General features: G+C 46.6%; 1 long non-coding RNA gene across 1 annotated transcript in view; it reads right to left on the bottom strand.

The window, feature by feature from the left end:
* Positions 1-3,846: 3,846 nt before the first annotated feature.
* The window catches only part of LOC121858953, a 100,606-nt gene continuing 99,159 nt past the window's right edge, over positions 3,847-5,293 (bottom strand). Inside the window, exon 2 of the long non-coding RNA XR_006087584.1 lies at positions 3,847-4,602. This is a non-coding gene — a long non-coding RNA (uncharacterized LOC121858953). The remainder of the gene's footprint in view (positions 4,603-5,293) is intronic.

The raw sequence follows: 5,293 nt of genomic DNA, 5'->3' as shown, positions 1-5,293 counted from the left end.
TCCGTCCACTAACACAGGTGTGAGGGAAGGAGAATACCTTGTCCACCACCCTCAACTCCCTCCACTAACACAGGTGTGGGAAGAGAATCCTTGTTTCACCTCACTCCGTCCACTAACACAGGTGTGAGGAGAGAATACCTTGTCTTCACCACCCTCAGTAACTCCCGTCCACTAACACAGGTGTGAGAGGAGAATACCTTGTCTTCACCCTCAATAACTCCCGTCCACTAACACAGGTGTGGGGAAGGAGAATACCTTGTCTTCACCCTCAATAACTCCGTCCACTAACACAGGTGTGAGGGAAGGAGAATACCTTGTCTTCACCACCCTCAATAACTCCCGTCCACTAACACAGGTGTGAGGGTAGGAGAATACCTTGTCTTCACCACCCTCAACTCCGTCCACAACACAGGTGTGAGGGAGGGAGAATTTGTCTTCACCCTCAATAACTCCGTCCACTAACACAGGTGTGGGAAGAATACTTGTTCACCCTCAACTCCGTCCACTAACACAGGTGTGAGGTAGGAGAATACCTTGTCTTCACCACCCTCAATAACTCCCGTCCACTAACACAGGTGTGAGGGTAGGGAGAATATGTCTTCACCACCCTCAATAACCCGTCCACTAACACAGGTGTGGGTGGGAGAATACCTTGTCTTCACCCTCAATAACTCCTGTCCACTAACACAGGTGTGAGGGAAGGAGAATACCTTGTCTTCACCCTCAATAACTCCGTCCACTAACACAGGTGCGAGGAAGGAGAATACCTGTGTCTTCACCCTCAATAACTCCGTCCACTAACACAGGTGTGAGGGTAGGAGAATACCTTGTCTTCACCACCCTCAGCTCCGTCCACTAACACAGGTGTGAGAGGAAGGAGAATACCTTGTCTTCACACTTCCGTCACTAACGGTGCGAGGGAGAATCCTTGTCTTCACCTCAATAACTCCGGTCCACTAACACAGGTGTGAGGGGAAGAATACCTTGTCTTCACCACCCTCAATAACTCCCGTCCACTAACACAGGTGTGAGAGGAAGGAGAATACCTTGTCTTCACCACCTTCAATAACTCCGTCCACTAACACAGGTGTGAGGAGGAGAATACCTTGTACCACCTCAATAACTCCCGTCCACTAACACAGGTGTGAGGGAAGAATCTTGTCTTCACCTCAATAACTCCGTCACTAACACAGGTGTGAAGGAGGATACCTTGTCTTCACCACCCTCAATAACTCCCGTCCACTAACACAGGTGTGAGGGAAGGAGAATACCTTGTCTTCACCACCCTCAATAACTCCCGTCCACTAACACAGGTGTGAGGGAAGGAGAATACCTTGTCTTCACCACCCTCAATAACTCCCGTCCACTAACACAGGTGTGAGGGAAGGTCAGTCTCTAGTGGAGGAGAGTGTGGGGCTAAACTAAGATATACCTCAATATATACCGTTATGTAAAAGAAATATTCAAACACACACACACACACACACACACATACATACACGAAAGTACATATATACAGATACATATACATATATTCACACACACACCAGCTAAAGATAGTATAATGTGAGCAGGCTGAGCCTCTTGTAACGCTGAGGGAAGCCGGGTATCTGTCCCAATTGGTGGGCGTCGCTCCCAGACCTACAATATGCTTATCACACGTCACGTTTCCTGGGGCTGGCGTATATGAATTGGCCTGTATATCATGTATATAGAAGACTTATTGAATAAGAAGTAGGATCATACGCTACTCTCATGCACTGTGTGTGTGTGTGCGTGTGTGTTATTAAGGACGATTGTATGCGTTATATGCGTCAATGCTGACGAAGTTTACGGTCAAAATAAACAGTGAGTCATGTGTTTCATCCCTGAAGAAAAACAAACAAATGAGAGGAAGGCGGGGTGTGGGGGCAGGGGTGTGAGGGGGGCGGTAATGTGGGGGCAGAGTGTGAGGGCGAGGGTGGGACCGGCATGGAGGCAGGGTGTGGGGCGGCGTGGAGGCAGGGGTGTGGAGGGCGTGGGGGGCAGGGGTGTGCAGGACCATGTGGGCGGGGTGTGGGACTGGCATGTGGAGGCCAGGGTGTGGGGGTGGGGTGTGGAGGCTGGCGTGTGGGGCCGGGGTGTGGGAGCGGCGTGTGGGGGCGGCGTGTGGGGCAGCGTGTGGAGGCTGGGGTGTGGAGGCGGGTGTGGGGGCTGGCGCGTGTGGAGGCGGGGTGTGGGGGCGGGGTGTGGGAGCGGCGTGTGGGGGCTGGGTGTGGGGGCAGGGGTGTGGGGCGGGGGGTAAGCTGTGGAATATAGTGGACCACATCAGTAATGTATTCCTGGCCCACGCCCGGGGCAATTTTAGCCAGATGGTCCGGCTTTTCCCGCGCGGTCTGGAGACGAGGACGAGCGGCGGGTGGTAAGTCTGCGGACACTACCGGCCCGTTTCTTACTCCACCCGGCCACCTCCTATACTGGAGACGAGAGCGGCGGATGATAAAGTCTGCGGACACTACCGGCCACGTTTCACTTACTCCACCCGGCCACCTCCCTATACTGGAGACGAGAGCAGCGGATGATAAAGTCTGCGGACACTGCCGGCCACGTTTCACTTACTCCACCCGGCCACCTCCCTATACTGTACTGGAGACGAGAGCGGCGGATGATAAAGTCTGCGGACACTGCCGGCCACGTTTCACTTACTCCACCCGGCCACCTCCCTATACTGGAGTACATACAACTAGTGTGTGAGATTTTATCTTTATCTTTTATGACAATTTTTCCAATATAGTAATTAGATCCTTGTGAGTTTCATCTTATTTTGAGGATAAATATGAAAATTGTATTGAATATTATTGTCATCGCTCGCAGCTAACTATACATAATACATATCCATAAAGGAATATAGTGAATTTATCACCAGTGGAGGAGAGTGACCGAACAGGGGAGGGAGGGCCATCTTACCCACCTTCTCCCTCACTCTATTTGCCCACAACATTTTTCCTAATACACGCAAGAACACATTGTTAAGCATGAACGTTAATTTATAAGGTTTAGCGGAGGTCAACACTGTAGCTAAAACTAACGGTCTAAATGACAAGGTTAAACCCGGGACAACACTGTAGTAACTAATGTAGCAACAATAATACTCAAACTACAGTAGTCTCAGTGTATGTCCATAAACCATTGGCTGTCAGGATTACAAAGATTAGAAAATGTGGACGAATTTGTCTTACAGGGGCGTCCCATGATACTCTTACTGAACAGAGCAACACACTCCTCCGTCACTCTCTGGCTGGTGTAACACATGTGCTCTGAGTTACCGTCTGTGTTAAAGTTGGGTCTTCATGTAGTAACTCATCTTATAGTTAACAAACGACTATAATGGAGGAAGTAGCGACAACAATGGCAAGTAAAGGATTGGAAGAAAGTAATAAAATTTGAATACTTACCCAAGACGCGCAGAGCAGCGGCGGCGTTAGCACTATGTTCAACTCATGACCAATAATTAGTACCGAGTGGTTCAAAAACTCTAGCACTTGTATACTCAATAAAAATAACCTTGACACCAAAAAGTCACTAAAATTACTTGGAAAATTTTATTTTAAAAATTGTGAAAGAAAACCGACTTTTCTTTTCTTAAAGCTGAACATAGATTAAAAAAAATCAGCTTGTTAAAAAGACACTGATAACATGGAGATGCAGCACAAATAACACACACTTACCCCGCACAATTGCATCTATCGAAGACTTCCTTTTGTCGAATAGATTAGAGTCTATGTCCATAGTGAAGGGTTGGATTACTTTGCCTCTGCCTGGGACGAAAATCTTGGCGGTTTTCGGGGACAGGGCACGATAAAAATGTTGGCCCTGAAGCCGTGGGAACCGACTCTGAGATCCTTATTTTCTCCGTGACTGAACGTGAAATCCACCTTTGAGTAGTGGACTCCACGATCTGAGGCAGTGGACGGACGGAGGGGCACCACGAGGCAGAGGTTATGTCTGCTGGTCCTGAGAGAGACACTCACTGCTGTTCCCCTCTTTTGGTAGCATAAGTAGGATATTTCAACACATTTGTACACACATTAGTCTATAACGTCAACGTTTCTCTATCTCACTAAACGCCAAGATTTTCGACTTTCTTTTTAATATTATCCCCTTCTTTTCCCTCAGTTCTTGTCCGAGTATCAAGCACAGTTTTCTACAGTTACAGTTAACATACTTCTGTCACCCACACATTAGCCCTTGCTGACTGACTGGGCCTCTTTCCAAGCACATGCAACACGTCTCACACCCAAATCCCAACACTGAAATTTTGATGAGTAGGGTAGACGCGTAGCTTGTGTCAACTGTTGTCCCCACTCTCTCTCTCTCTCTTCCTATTGTGTTATCTCTCTACACTCGATATTTTCTTGGACTGGCACATTTATCTCAGTCTTGGTGAAGTGTTAATTCATACATCCCGAAACTGGAGTTGTGTCCGTATTTAATGCAGCCACTGTGAGGAAAGTGATCTTGGTAAATGTCGTAATCTGCTCTATCTAATTCCTGGGTGATAGAACATTTGCCTAGTATATATATCTCTGAGTAACTACTAATTATCTACTACTGTTTTTTTTTCTGAAATAAATAAATATAATTAAACACCTCACATAAACAACAGGTCTACGTATTTAAACAACTTGTAAACGGGGGTCAAGGAAAAGAATTTCGTGTCGGAATAAGATACGAATAAGTAAAATGATATCAAGCGTTTCAGTCAAGGAACTGACTTATTGAATACAAAACAACAAAACAAACTCCAACAACGCTCTCTTATGACAGCCAATATTTGCCAAACACAATGCATTAACTTCATGGAGTCATCAAGTCACAGCTGGTGAACAAGACATCTGCCTCACACTTGTGCCCGGAGCTGAAGTGTATCCAGGCAGGTTCAACTGACATGAATTTTATAACTAACCTGTAAACATCTATCATTCCTCACTAACCTGTAAACCTCTATCATTCCCCACTAACCTGTAAACCTCTATCATTCCCCACTAACCTGTAAACCTCTATCATTGCTCACTAACCTGTAAACCTCTATCATTCCTCACTAACCTGTAAACCTCTATCATTCCTCACTAACCTGTAAACCTCTATCATTCCCCACTAACCTGTAAACCTCTATCATTGCTCACTAACCTGTAAACCTCTATCATTCCTCACTAACCTGTAAACCTCTATCATTCTACACTAACCTGTAAACCTCTATCATTCCTCACTAACCTGTAAACCTCTATCATTCCTCACTAACCTGTAAACTTCT

The sequence above is a fragment of the Homarus americanus genome, unplaced genomic scaffold, assembly GCF_018991925.1.
Source record: "Homarus americanus isolate GMGI-L3 unplaced genomic scaffold, GMGI_Hamer_2.0 scaffold8226, whole genome shotgun sequence".
Lineage (NCBI taxonomy): Eukaryota > Metazoa > Arthropoda > Malacostraca > Decapoda > Nephropidae > Homarus > Homarus americanus.
Note: the sequence above shows the minus strand (reverse complement) of the source record. Positions and strands in the feature narration are given on the sequence as shown.